This window comes from Symphodus melops (genome assembly GCF_947650265.1).
Source record: "Symphodus melops genome assembly, chromosome: 17".
Lineage (NCBI taxonomy): Eukaryota > Metazoa > Chordata > Actinopteri > Labriformes > Labridae > Symphodus > Symphodus melops.
In genome coordinates, this window is record NC_136707.1 from 22,808,329 (window position 1) to 22,824,016 (window position 15,688).

Consider the following 15,688-nt stretch of genomic DNA (forward strand, 5'->3'; position numbering starts at 1 on the left):
AGAAGCAGCTGCTGACACAATGAGCGGGCTGGAAATGAATCAGTCGTTTTTTTGCTCTGTTCTCTCACATTAAACAGAAGCCTTACTCATCGCGCCGAGCAGTCAGCGTTTTTATAGCTCCAGCTTCTCTTCGTGGCTCCATGGATGGATTACACACAAAAAAAAAAATGAGTTACAGAATCTCAGGAGTGTGGGCGGCTCTGTCTTTGCTTGTGTTCCTGAATTTAAAGCAGGTTGTAGTTTCACAAGTTGTTCAAAGCGTCGTCACGTCGTTAGCGTCGTTGCTCCAACAGTCGCTAACTTTGAGGGGCGTAAAACTGTAAAAAAGAATGGACAGCAGGATAGCTAACGTCAGGTGAAGCCTGAACATTTAGAGCTCCCTCTGCTGGCTGACTGAAGTATAGGTCACAAATCCCGCCCCCTTCATGTTAAGAGCTCAGAAAGGAAACACGATGGACTGTTACCCGTCTGAGCGAGCCTTCACAAGTCATCGATGATTTCTTTCTTGAGCAAAAGTGGCGTGACGTCAATACAGCGGTCACAGGGGGTCAGCGTCCGTCACGGGGGGGTCAGCGTCTGTCACAAGGGGCCATGTGGGTGGTATTGTGGTCTGTCTCCAGCCCGGTTTTCAAGGCTCTGTAGAACTCCAAAGTTCTGGAAGGATTCTTTAATCCACGCTGCTCTTGATGGCGTTGTGTGCAGACTCCATATTCTCCACACTCCTCTCCTGCATACTTGTGCTTCCTCCTCACATTATAGTTTATAATTAGAGCGAGAGGCATAAAGAAGAAAGTAATTAGAGGGGGAAGAAACGGCTCCATGTATGATGATCAGTTCAAATCTTAAATGGCTCTAAGCACTGCTATTACCGTCCGTCTCGTCTGATGGCGTGTTACTCCCCATTGACAGGTCTATAGTCCTCATTAGGCTCAATTATTAAAAGCTACACTTGTGTCATGAGTGCAACATGCCTGGATAAGTGCACAATCATCAGAAGTTAACAGTTAAAGCCTTTGCTTCGTAAGTGTTGGGGGGTTTTTTCGGTTTCAGCCTTGGCGTGTAAAAAAAACGTCTTTGCATTGGCGGCGTTGTCACGCTGCTGTGAGTCTGCACGCCAGTTCTTTACTCTGAGCTTCTTATGTCTCTTCTGCTCCGCCGCACTCGACTTACTCATTTTCAGAAAAGTGATTTCTTGAGCATGAGAAAGTCACGACCCCTCCATCTGTATATGAGCGTGCAAACATCTCCTAATTAGCTTGATGCAAAGCCCACACGACGCTAGCTTTGGATCTGTGTGTGCGTGTGTGTGTGTGTGTGTGTGTGTGTGTGTGTGTGTGTGTGTGTGTGTGTGTGTGTGTGTGTGAAGAGCAAGAACGCTAATTATGTTTGAAAGGATTCTAGCACTTGGCTCCATACAAATGTATATTTGTTCTCAACAAGAAAATATTGTCAGAGGAAATCTCCTGAACACATGAATAAATAAGTGAATCAGTCAGTTGCAGAGTGGACATCTGGACAATTCCCGTTTGTAAGTTGATTATGCAAACATCCAATTATGATGCCTCCGGGTCTTTGTGAAACCATCAACACTTACTGACGTAAACCTTTAAAAATGTGTGACATGGAGAGAGGCTCTGAATATTTAAATAACCTCCCTCTGGCACCGACACGAGGCTAAGAGAAGCATTCAACCCTATTTCAGAAACCACAAAGAGCTCCTCCAGACGGTGTGGGCGGGGTTAATCTGCAGTGTAAAAGCCTCTGAAGACTGGAAGGTCGTTCTTAACACACTCTTAAATCATCAGTCATTAAAAAAAAAGTCTGTTTTTAGGGTGCGCTGGTGGCCTAGCGGGCATGTTTGCTCGACCCCGTGCGCAGAGGTTAAAGTCCTCGCCGCAGCAGCTGCAGCCTTTTGCTGCATGTCGTCCCTCGCTCTCTCTCCTCTCAGCACTTCCTGTCTCTCTTCTGCTCCTTTTCAATCAAGGCAAAATTAACGTTAAAAAAAAAGATCACCCAACACTTTTTAATCATAAAGTGAAATATTTTTTAAAAAAGAGTCTTGGGTGGTTTGACAGTGTGAGGAGAGCAGGTGTGTGAGTCGGTGTCATGTCAGAGGAGGCAGGTGGGCCGACCGAGCTCGCAGTGAGACAGAGAGCTCATCTGTTAAATGGGTCTCTGTGCGTTAGATAACAACACACAAGGTTTAATCAAGCATGAACGAGACATTTCAGTGAACTTTCTCTCTCTCTCTCTCTCTCTCTCTCTCTCTCTCTCTCCGAACACTCGCACACATGTCCAGACATTCAAGCTAAAGACAAGATCTGTGTATCAAGGAACCTCAACGTCACAGAAACCACCGACAGCACTGTTTCTTTAGCTGACCGCTGAAGAAGTTTTGCTACTTCGTTCACATTTTGAAGTATTTAAAGCGTGTAAATGAAACGCACGCCTCCTCTCACGCCGCCGCAGGAGGGAGGACTGAAACCGAGCTTCCAGTGGACGCCGTCCGTCTCCATCACTCATCCGGCTGTCTTTCCTTCGAGGCACATTTGTCCTTCGTACTGCCAGGCAATCTCTGCCACCGAGGCTCCTGACTGCAGAGCTTCGGGCGAGAGAGAGAGAGAGAGAGAGAGAGAGAGAGACAGGTGCATGGGCTTTAAAGAACACGACAGTCCTGCCGTTTGAAAAGGCTGTTCACGTCTGTTTTTAAATGCTTTTCAAGACGCCTACGTGCGTGTGTGTGTGTGTGTGTGTGTGTGCGTGCGTGCGTGTGTGTGTGTATTTAGAGCTGTCCTTCCTCGAGGTATTCTGCTGAATCATGAGTCTGATTCATGATGAAATCTTTAAGGTCTGTGCCAGTGTGTATTTGTTTGTGCATAAAGACTAAACGACCATGTGAATGTTAATGTATGCTGGAATATGTCTGAAGTATATCAAGGACACTACTCCGCCTCCGAGAGTGGGCAGCAGTACTTTGGACACACACACACACACACACACACACACGACTCATCCCACAAGCAAACACTGAGTATCTCTCCCTGTCAGCCCTTTGCTTGTTTGTTTGTTTGTTGTTTTGTGTTGACGGTGGCACGTTTACTTCTATGAAGCAAATTAGACCTTTCTGCACCAGAGATGAATTTTCCCCTTTCATCGCGGACCCTCCTCATCACCCCGAGCTGCATAAATGAGCAGGAAGCATTCATGTCGTCAGCTCCTCCTCTGAACATTAACCAAAGCTTGTCCTGCTTGACAGCAGCCACAATGAGAGCCTATGTGTTAACCAAACCCTCGAGGGGGGGGGGGGGGGCTGGCTGTTGGATTCAGTGTTGGTGTTGCCATACTCTGCGGAGAAAGAGGACTTTGATCAGCCTCCCCCGTCTCCCTCTCTCTCTCGCTCTCTCTCTCTCTCTCTCTCTCTCTCTCTCTCTCTATCGAGGGCTGAATGACAAGTCTGCCTCTGATCGGGAAGCTGTCAGAAAAACGTTAAGATAATGTCGTTTTTCTTCTTCGAACACATTAAACATAAAGCCGAAGGTCTGCTAACACGACGGGCTCCGTTTATGTTACGACCCTGAGCTGTCACGTCGGGGCTGCTCCTCTCTGATTGGTTGCTCAGATGATGGCTGTGCATCAGCTAGACCTCCCAGGTGCTGCTCCGCACAGGTGGACAATCTGCACGCTCCCAAAAAGAGATATCTGTCATGGAGGTGGTGATATATGACAGCACAAGGTTTTATAGAAAGGTGGTAATGTGCTTCTTGTCCTTGTCAGGGTGTTTATGAGAAGAGAAAATAAGAACATTTAGAATTTAATAACTGAAAAGGCTGTAAAACAGGGAAATAAAAAACACATTTAGGCAACCGAACATCTCCACCTCTCCAACTGTGAACGTCCATTAACGATTACACATCCCAGTTAATGTCAGCTGTTAACAATGATGCTGCAGAAAGTTAAGGAGAAGTACCTTTCAGTTCCAAACACGTTGATCACAAACACTCGCTCACTGGTCTTGAGCGGTTGACACCACGCTGGTGGATTAAGTGTGAGCATTTATGAAACCCTTCGGACCCCCAGGGCTGCAAAGACGAGAGCAGACAGCGGGTGTGTGTGCAAGTGCACGCCTCCGTGTTTCTGCATGCGGAGCGGCGTGCATTCAGGAAGGGGGGTTTTTTTGGGCCCTTTTTAAAGCGTGTGTTCATGTTCGTGTGATTCAGCTCTGCAGGGACCACACCAGTGAAACTGCAGCAAAAAGTCCTGAAAAATAAATAATAAAGTACATCAAACGGTATTCCCATGGCTGGTTTTAACCGAAGATGTACAGCGATCAATTTTATTATTGACCGAGGGGAGAGGTGGCATCTGTTTGACTATCGATTCCTTCAACAGTTTATTTCTGCGTTTTAGCCTCCGTGACTCCAGACTCTCAGCCAGAGAATTCACCGAGCTTCAGAGAGAATCTGGAGAAAACTCAACGAGCAAAACGGCAACTAAAAAAAACCCCAAAAAGGTTCATACACATATACCGAAATCTCAAGGTTTAGCCAGAGTGTAGTCAGAAATCTCTGCATGCACTTAAAGCTTCTCCTGAGTGCAGATGTGTGTCTGCATGCTGCAGGTTTCGATGACTTCCTAATCTCTAATCCCCGGGAATAAAGTTTAATTTCCCTGTGCTCCAAACACCTGTCGGTCTGCCGGGTTCAGCGACAGAAGGCGTCTTACTTTTATTCACAATTCAGTCATTTCTCCATCACAGAAGCTTCCAGCCTGCATCTCCAGTCAGCCTGCAAAAGTGCGAGTATTCATGGGTTTTACTCCCGTCTCCCCCACTCACACTGAACCTCTCAACCCTCCATAATACATGACCTGCATGCAAGGCAAGATCTGCACTGAATTAGGAAGACAAACGGAGTGGAATAATACAAAAGAGAGAAAGAAGAGTAGCCTTTGGATACAGTAGAGGGAAAAAAAGGGGGATTCCGGGACTTTCTTTTTTTGCATTTATTTTTATCTCTCTTCCAAAAATGACTCTTTTCACATCAAAACCGAGCGAGCTTTGTGAGTATGTGAGTCAGCGCGGTTCAACGTTAGAAATATGGATTGGAAGGAAATGAGTAAGGCTGTTACAGGGAGATTTGAGATAGTGCTGTCTTGTGCTGCAATGGGATTTCCACAGGTGACGTTTGTAGTCCGAGTTGCGTCATCCAATCACGCATCAGCTTTGGCTTGTGCAAGAGAGGAAACCCAAAGCAGCCACGATGCAATCTGTGTTAATAACATACCTGCTCCCATCGATGGTGTTCTCACCATGAATTATTTATCTGGAAAAACAGATATCTACATGAGAGAGATCCAACATTTACAACATCAGCGTTCAGATTCCCCGACGACCTGAAAGGTATCGGACAAAATCGATCCGAGCTCCAGTCAACAAACCTTTTTATTCAGTATATTTTTCGTCTTCTCTTCAGGCAGACTTAAGACCGGTTATATCAAGTAACTCGAAGGAGAAAATAGTTTTCTTTTTTCACGTGCATTCACACATACTGAAGCTGTCGTCTATACTGTTGAACTGAGAATCACCAAAAGCAGATGAGCAGGCACTCCTCCTGGAAGTATTGGTCTCAGATATGATGTTTTTGCAGGATAAAGGAAGTCAATGCTGGACGCCGTTTTACCGTTCAATGGAATTACTGAGAAATTAATATTCATTCGTGATTGAACCTGGTGTTTTTAGACGATGATTGCTGAAGGACTCCGATGTTAGCTTGTGGTTGTCCTGCATCATACGTCTCTGTCATCTTTGATCACACATCAGAACTGTCTCAGCCTTCTCAGCACGCTGGAACGACGACGAGTTCTCACTGAGCATGTGCTGAAGGCGGAGATGAAGGTAGTAACAGCCGTGACGTTGTTAGCAGCCCTCTTTATTATCGTGCATCACTGCAGGGTCATGCAGGAGGACTCAGTAAACAAGTTCCATGTGTTTAACTTCTGCTGCAACAAAGAGCCAGGCTGAATTTCCCCCCCTGCACGCTCGTGATAAAAAATAATTTAATTGGAGCTATTAAAACTTTCCAAAGTTGTAAAACCTTTCCAGGACGACAGCGCAGTGTTTAAGCTTCCACACGGATTTATGACTCAAAGCAGCCGTCATGGATCATATTCTTTAATTAATTTGCTTTAGGGTGATTTAGTTTGCTTACTGAGGTACATTTGGGAGGGTGGGGGATTTTCTTCTTGGCTTTCTCCATTACTAAATCCTTCTGCCTGATTTACAATGAAGACAAAAACACATGACAATAGATGTAACGCTGATGGTGGACACAGTCAGCTTCTGCAGGCAGAATGCAAACAGATGTTTCAGAAGAATGCTCCTCCAACTAAACTGTGCAGAGAGGAACAGACGAGCACACACGTCGTCAGATAAAGTACACACACACACACACACACACACACACACACACACACACTGGCTGAATACAGTCCCTCTGTGAAGCTGCAGATGCAGAGTGGGTGACAAAGGTAAAATATTTATACGCAGATCTCAACAGTCTGTGCTCAAAGAGGGATCGAGGGAAAGATGGAGAAGGAAAGAGGAAGAGAGACTGTCTAGAAAGAAGAAGAAAAAGAGGGCGATAGAAGTAAATTTGTCAGTGTGTGTGTGTGTGTGTGTGTGAGGAAGAGTTAGAGTAGAGAGAGATGAGTGTGCAGCACAGATGCCAAATGAATCTGGGGCAGTTCTAAAAAAACAAGGCATTATTCCAAAATCCACTTTGTACATGTGTGCAAGTTTGTGTTGTAATTGTATTTATATATGTGTGTGTGTGTGTGTGTGTGTGTGTGTGTGTGTGTGTGTGTGTGTGTGTGTGTGTGTGTGCAGGGGAATGTATGGGAGAATATGTAAGCATCTGTCTGTGAAATGCTGCAGGCTCTTCTCTACTCTGCAAGTAGACATACAACAACTTTCTTTTCTTTTTTTTTTTGCTCATTCTTCAAGCTTTTTATTCATCACCCTTCAACAATTACAGCGCTCGCTGCATCACGCCCACTCTTCTCCCTCTCTCTCTCTTTGTCCCAAACACACACACACACACACACACACACACATAATCACAGTAACGTTTGTATCTTCTTTATCAAACTCAGACACTGAAGGATTTAGAGTGTTTGTGAGCATGGGTGTGGGTTAACGAGGGTGGGGGATTGGCACAGAGCAAAGAAGATGGCAGATGGTGTCCTTACTTAACACACATACTGTAAACACACACACACACACACACACACACTGTCTCAACAGATACACCCTCACACAGAGAACTATTTCATACATCTCGTACATGAACACACGGTGAATCCTGCTCGATGCCACTGAGCCTGATCAATCATTAGAAACTAATGCGTGCATTGATTGGTCGAGATATTTGATTCCAGTGATGATGTCATATCTACGAATCTTTAATGACTCAATTCTAATCCTTGATTATATTAAATCCTTGCCCAGTTACAGATTAAACACACAGTGTGTAAAATCTGCCACCAGGGGGCGCTCACTCAAAACAATCACAAAAGAGGACATTGAGGTTGGCGGGGAATCACGGGAGTTCTCTCTGCTACTCCCAACCGGATTTAAAAAAAAAAAACGTAGTCATGACGACCGGGCGAAAACCGAATATGTTGCACTGACGAGCTAATGAACCCGAGAACGGTTTACGTGATGTTTTCAGCAGCAGCTCGCGCCTCATTAGGCCGCGGCCTTCAACGTACCATCCAGTGTTTCCATGGCAACAATATACCACGACAAGTCATGTCCCGTTACAGCCATAACATGAAGGATTTCTCTGGCTTTGATAACTGTTGGAAATGTTCAGTCCATTTTTAATAATTTAGATGTTTTAATTGAAACTGGACATATTAGGTCTTAAAGTCAGCTGAAGCGTTCAGGAGAGAATACTGACGATAAGCAGGAATATATTTATCTTCTACTTAAAGCCTCTCTGTACTCCCTCGTGTCTGTCTTATTCAAATTGTGATTTATTTTTAGTACATTTTCGAGTGACAGTGGACTGAAAAAGGAGCGGATAGTGTACAAGGACTCTCCAGAGCGAGCGTGAAAACAGCAGCCTGCACACTGTGTGAGTCATGTCATGATCTGTTTCTTCCTCGGGAGGTTGTTCAGAACACGGGGACGATCAGAGGAGGAAATACGTGTCTCCCTTCTCTGTGGGAAAGTCCAAAGCTCCCTGTGCTGCTTATTGTTCTGCTTATTAATGTTGTGTGTATTTAAAAGAAGAAGAAAAAACATAATTAACTTCCAAGAATTGATTTTTAAACGGCAGAAGTGCAGACTGTTGAACACTTCTGGAAGTCTGAGCCAGCCTGTGAGCTCGGCCTGTATTTCCCATTACGACACGATACGCATCGGGATTCATGTTGATCATGACCATGAGCTTCAAAGAATCCTTTTTAACAGCTGTTTCTTTATTGTTGAGGAGAACAGCAGGCGAACAGATTTAAGGATCCTAAAACTTGAAACTCTTCCATTTACATCCTCAGAGATCCTAAAAGTAAACCAAAATATTCAGTTTATAATGCCAGAGCTATTAATACATGCAAATACAAAAACATGTTTTTCATTTTTCATCTTCTATATTACTCTCTGTTTTTGTATAACGTGTAATATTCTGGTTGCACTCGACTATCAGTACACTTGTTTGAACCGACCTTTTTTTAAATGCCAGAAGAAATCTGCTAGATTTTCACTGAGCTCGATCAAAAACACATTTTTTCCTTATAGAACTGAACGAAGATGTGGCTGTCCACACACACACACACACACGCACACACACACACACACACACACACACACACACGGGATGTCACCTCACGAGAACAAGCACCTTTCCTCTCAGACAGACGAGCTTCTCTTTCTGCTCAACAGCTTTTCTCCGTCAGAAACATTTTGTCAATGTCAGCTCGCGTCGCCCCACTTTGTCGTTCCAATTACAGTCGTGAAGCGCTGAGCTGTGAATCTATTAATGCGAGAGAAGCGATACCACATTATCGGATGATTGGCCTCGACGTAACGTTCGTCCAACATTTGGATTCCTCTCCTTCCCCGGAGCTGCTGAACTTTATTTTTTCATGGCTCGACATGAAATCCTCCACAGCAGTCAACTGATTGAGTAATTGATTTAATTGATTTATGATGAAGCATGATTTGTGAAGTTGGCTTCGTGCTGGAGTGAAGTAGCACATGATGAGGTGTTTCTAATGTGGCGGGGCTAAAAACACTTTGATTCAACAAGGTGTTCTATTACCCTTCTGTCTATTTATATCACAGTTTATAAAGTTTGACAGGTGTGAGGCGAACATAACGGCCTCCCAGAGTACCTGCCACTTAAGGGTTTAACTTGGTGATAAGAGTTGTGGTTCATTTGACCTTTTTCTCTGTGAATGTTTCCTCCTCTTTCCCTGAGTTCTCCTGTCGCCCCTGCCTCTCTCGTTTCGTCTCCTCCCGTGGAGCAGTGTCCTCGTCCAACACTAACGTCCACCTCATTAAACTGCATCAGAATGTCTCCAGATAGCCTTTCTGAAACCTCGTCACGGATATCTGGCCACCGTGTCTGCCGCCCAAGCGGGACCTCCCACTGGTTCCTGGCAGTGAAGGAGTGACGGCTGTTGTGAAACATGACCGTGGTATTGATTGTTAAGTGCACTGCAACAGCTGGCCGGCTCAAAGAAAGCACAGTCTGCTGCGGCCAAGATTGTGAAGTGGAGGAGTGAGCGAGTGTGATTGTCTCTCAGGGGTTATCCCTCTCAGGATCTTTGCATAATTCTTCCTGATGGATACTGCAATTGATTAGGAGGGCGTGGCAGGGAAAGAAAGGCCAGCGAGGGAGGGAAGCCAACGTTTGGAGATTGCTAAATTTGGACCAAAGAGCTGACACAGATTCACTGGCATATACTCTGTGTCAGGATCAGCCACACGAGCACGCAGAGTGCTCGGCATTCAGGCCGCCGTGATGCTGAAATGTGCATGTCACATATGAGCCTGTGCTCTCCTTAGATAGACATGTAATCATGAAAAAGACAAGAGGATGAATAAAGCTTAAGAAAACCCTAAAGATGTTAAAGTCTGGATCCGGTTGTTAAAGGAACAGTCTGCATTTTTACAATCCGAGCCAAATACATTTTTATATAGAGCAGAAGCAAGTGAAAAAGATGAGGAGAACACATGTACAATTTCAGCAACGTATTTCTTCATATGGAAAAAGACCTTTAAAGGTATCTTATGAAACATTCAGAGTGTTAATAAGGCAAAATCAATCTGGCTTTGTCTACTCTTCCTTCAGCTTTCTGTTGTTTCACTCAGTGAGAAGATCGATCACTCAGGGACGAAGTTTAGGGACTTAATAAAAGCGTATCCTTGCAGGAGTAAAACTGACGAGCACCACGCTGATCAACTTACAAAGACCACATCAACTTTACGGTGCACAACGTCACTTGAGTTTGACCGCAGAATCTTGTTTTCAGATGTTTGTTCACACTCGTGTGTTGCTGCCGCCGCTGCCTGACCCACAGTTTCCACATCCAGATGTGCCGAGGTCCGTCTGCAGAGCGCCGCTACATTCTGCTCCGTTTCAAATACGCTGCCAGTCTATCTTAAACAGAGTGCGCTGCAGGCATGTGTCAGAGAGCATCCAAGCTAAAACACTGATTATATATTCCATTACTTTTGCATTATGTTGTTTGTACATTTTTCTCTTTATTCCCGCGTGATCTTGTAGTTCTCGCGTGATGTGTGTACAGCCGCTCGCCTGCGCTCACGTTCCAGAAACGGATCCAGTGAGGCACAGAGTATGAAAGGGACTGCGGGTCACCCTGAGGGTCTGGAGACCAGGACCAGCAGGGAGGGACAGAGGACGTTTGGTAACTAACTTATGAACATCCACACACTGACATGTCGACTAATCCTGTTGCAACACGGAACAATCACTTGTCTTCTATTTATTTTGGACGGGCATAACTTGTTGTAGTAATATTCTTAACAATATAAGTGCACAGCTAAGATCTTAAATCAGGTCAGACAGGTGGATGTGGATATTTGGAGCACAGATTGTATCATCATCAATGGATGCACTGATGGCAACATTTCAACAAAGGCCGCTGTTGATAGAGACGCAGCATGTTGTTTAGTTCCCATCAAACTAACAGGGACACACGCAGCACATTACTATTGTATGACTAATGCAGTTTTCATATTTTATCCAGCCAACATTTCTAAAAATAAGGTACGAGCTGCCAAATAGGAAAAGTGCGTGAATATAAGCATGGAGCTGATGAACATGTGCTTCAGCATCACATCCCTGCATGCGACGCAGCACCTCGGGCCCTTCATGTGTTTGACCCGCATCCAAGAGCGAGGTGATTTCATCATGTCAGCGGGGCCCTAAGTGTCTTGGCCTCTGTTTGCACCGAGGTCAGGCAGATACAAAGACACAAACGGCCCTTGGGATTATTAACTGTTCAATAACGATTCCACTTCCTCAGACAACCCAACAAAGATTGAAGCTTTGAGGGGAAGCTGCTGCTCGTCTGAGCTTCTCTGGTTATTTCAGTCATCCATCAGCCTGGATGAGAGTTTACTCAGAGTACATCACCAAACATGGATTATTCGCTTTTATATAATGTTTTTCTTTCATACATAGATATCTGAATTGTATTTTTTGATGGCATTGTGTTTCAGACCGCCTCTCCCCGTGATTAATCCTCGTGTTTTGTTTGCTGCTTTTGTGATGCGCCAGTAATCCAGCGTTTTCCAACGGCAGTGTTGTGTGTTCTTATTTCATCCACCGAGTGAATCTCGCTGAATCCGTTTGCATGTCTGAGATTTCACACCGGAGAAGCAAAGCAGCAAGAAAATTACACTTCAGGTTTCTTCCTGTGTAGCATCCATCACCTCTTGAGAGCAGAGCCAACAGACAGCGCTATGGATTCCCTGAGTTATGGCTAACGTAGCTCGATAGTATACTGATGAACTGAAGATTACATAGCAACAAGGCAGCGGGTTTGGTAGGTGGGTGGTCATCATTCAGGTCTCCCAGGCCTGCCGTCTCCACTCATTTCCTCTCCCGTTTTTTTCCCCTGGAACACCACTGATCTGTGATTGCAATTGATCGGAGACTGCTCATCATTCCTCTCAGGCCAACATCGGGAATCATCGACATTAGTAGGAAATGGTTTTAGGGCGATAAGCAGAATGGGATGAATGAAGGGAGCGGGTGGAGAGAATCCAGCAGTGTGTTGAAATCAATGGGAGGGAGCAAAAACAGAAAAGGGAGTGTGTGTGCGGGGGGGGATCAATTCAATTCAAAAAACTTGATTTGTCCCCGGGGGGGGGGCAATTCAAACAAATAGCCAAATTGAACTGCGAGATGTTAATTAAAGTGGGTGTGGCCAATAGTAAATGAGGCTTACATGCTGCCGTCAGCGTGACATTTACTACTCTGCATAAAAGGGATTCCACCTCTTTAGAAAAGTAATAGACCTCTCTGTAATGTTGAGCAGACATGATGGAGTGCTTATGAACTATTGATCAGCCGGTGACTAAAGAAACAGCGTGGTCTTATTGACATTCACATCCTTAGTTTAAGACCCGCATCAATTGACTGCAGCCCCTCTCTTGACACGCATCGGATTCCAATTAATCTATTTACAATCCCTAGAAACAAGTGGCACATGTTGTAATTTATATTCATAAGGACTGTGTTGCAGACGTGTTGTTGCTCAAACACGGCGTGAGTCATAAGAGCCATCGTGGTCAAATTGAACTTTCTTGGCGTTTCTTGTGCTCGTTTGCAAGCGTTCGACGGTGTGTTTTAACTTTCACGAGTAAAAAGTGAGCGGCCATGTTTGGTGACCATAAAACATTTTAATCCACCAGCTCAGTGGGATTCGCAACTTCCCGGGGAGTCACCAGGGGGCGCTATAGAGGGGGAGCAGAAACTTGGAGCCAAACACAAAAAAACGATTCTGTTTCTGTTTAAATGTTTTCTGATATTGTTCACATTTCTTCATAACCTGGCTCAATGGCCATGACCAATATGGAAAGTGCCTCGAACTTTAGTCATTCTTTCATTATGATTATTTAGTCTGTCATTAAATTTGCCTCAACAGATTCGCTCCAGTATTTTATTTGTTTCAAGTCTTGAAGAAGATATTCACTGAAATATATTTCTTGTAAGTCTTAAGTCCTTCTCTTAAAGCACCCGCCTCCGTTGGTGGAGTGCAGGCTGAAGCGGAAGAGTTTCTTTCGACTTTGCAAATAACAGTAATCTACTGTGAAAAGACAAATCATGGAGTGTGTCCGTCAGGAAAGTCAGCAGTGTGAATGTGGATGTGTGGCTCCATCAAGTGTGGGAGGCTGTGACGAACAAACCAGAGACCGAAAGGTGCACATGATGGTTGGGTTGAGTCCATGTGGCATGAAAGAGAGAGAGAGAGAGAGAGAGAGAGAGAGAGAGAGAGAGAGAGAGAGAGAGAGAGAGAGAGAGAGAGAGAGAGAGAGAGAGAGAGAGAGAGAGAAGAACCACACTGGGGTTGGGCTTGTTTGCCCTGAGAACAACAGGTCCAGGTGTTCTGAATTGGACTTGCTGAGTCCTCTGAGAACAAGGGGCCATGTTAGTAGAAACCTGACGCTAACAGGTGAGGCAGTGACCTTCGACCCCCAGTGTAAAGTTGGTGCCAAGAGGACCACAGGAAAAACATCACCTCAACTAGATGAAAAATATTGGTACTTATGATTAGATTGATACATGACCTTTGTCCTAAATACATGGTTTAGACATTTAAGAGCACAGACTTAAAATTGATAAGATACGAACATACAGGCAGGCAATGACTCCTGTAAATAAAACCAGAGGGAGTCACTGCAGGTCATCAGAGGAAACATCAGTAAAATGATTTCACACAGTGTTGATCCTGTTCTCTTATCACCTAGATGATCTTTATCTAAGCTCATGTTCAAGCACACACACTCATCATGCCCCACAAGAACCGTTCTGTCGTCGCACCATGGCCCGCGTGTTTCAGCACCATGGTCAGCACGAGGCGCTGTCCATGGTGCTGAAACACTGCTGACGCTGAATGCAATGTGCTCTGCCTTTCAGGAAACAAATACAGACACTGACACATAATCCATATTCAGATAGAAACGATTAATAAAAGCAACAACATGTTGATGGGTAGTCTTTACTTATTTTTTTCTGCAGCTGGTATGTTTGATCTCGAGCCTGGCAGTTCAAAACGTGTGGGCGAAGGAATCTGTGTGGTCCGTCGGTCGGTCAGCAGTCGGACACTGTTGCTCGTCGTGGCAGGAAATCTCGCTCTCGCTCACTCTCTCGCTCTCTCGCTCTCTCTCGCTCACTGACTCACTGGCTCACAAGCACGCACGAGCACAGGAAAGGCAGCGGACACTTCATTGCAGGTGAAGTGATGCACCCGTCGTGCCAGAGAGTAGCCAACAACACTGCTGGAAAGCTGGGCCATTCAACCTCAGAACCACAAGCGAGAATACACGCGTGCGCGCCCACACATATACACGCATAGCGCGCGCATTCATCACCAGTTTTATCCCCCTGCGTGATTCCTCCCTCGATACTAAATCCCCTCTCGCACATCTGTCCATGGCGCGTACTCTGTCCATCTATCCTATCCGAGCAAAAGCCAGCATAAATACCCGCCTGGCTTCATGTGACACTTCATATCTATATCCACCGATTTTAATCACATCTGTTTAAACCCAAGCATGCAGACATAACACCCCGTTTTATGCAGAAACAACTGTGGAAAAACGGAGGAAATGTGCACAGATACACAGCAACAAAATCGTATTCCTCACTCTTGGGCTACATCCTCGTGCAATATCACAAGTCTGCTCAAAATCCCTGTAAACGCGAAGCATACCCCCAAACAGAAAAACAAGGTTTCAAGCCCTCGTAAAATCCACCATATGGGCTTCTGTTGCACCAAGAGGACTCAGCCCAGCAAAGCGTCGGAGTCTGTGGTGCAGGTGCATGCTCGCTCTGCTCGCGTGCGTCTGTTGCTTTTCATTTCATCGCACAAAGGATACATACAATTTAAAATGCATACATGTTAATATTCAGATAGAAAGGTGAATTTTAGTACAGTACCTTCACTTATTTCCCTTCCAAATAATGCGTCCTGTGGGTGAAGCGAAGACAGATTTTTTTTTCTCCCCATCCACTGCTAACGTCGCAGGCTCGGCTGCACGGCGGGAGAGGATGACTGAGAGAGAGAGAGAGAGAGAGAGAGAGAGAGAGGGAGAGAGAGAGGGAGAGAGAGAGAGAGAGGACCTCTGCATATAGAGTGGTATAGTTGAACTGCAGTGGGCATCTGCCTTTCCGGCTATCTTCCTTTTTCAGTGAAGTAAATACCTGCAGGCACACGTTGTAGCAGCTTCTACCTTCATCAAGACTGTGGAGAAAACAATATTTACATAATGTTGAATAAATTATTTCTGACAAAAATAGTGGGCGAAGGGAGGAACACACACACAAGCATGCACTCGTGCAAAAATACATAATTATGCTATAAAAGCAGAGAGGGGAGACTGGATGGAGACGGTATTTTGTCTACATCCTGAATTAATTAATCTTCCCTGCAA

General features: G+C 45.0%; 1 protein-coding gene across 1 annotated transcript in view; it reads right to left on the reverse strand.

Annotated features, from left to right (window-relative positions):
• The window catches only part of elfn2b (extracellular leucine-rich repeat and fibronectin type III domain containing 2b), a 60,507-nt gene extending 45,043 nt beyond the window's left edge, over positions 1 to 15,464 (reverse strand). Inside the window, exon 1 of the mRNA XM_079367023.1 lies at positions 15,195 to 15,464. The gene's annotated coding sequence lies outside the window, so the exon portion shown is untranslated. The remainder of the gene's footprint in view (positions 1 to 15,194) is intronic.
• Positions 15,465 to 15,688: the final 224 nt, after the last annotated feature.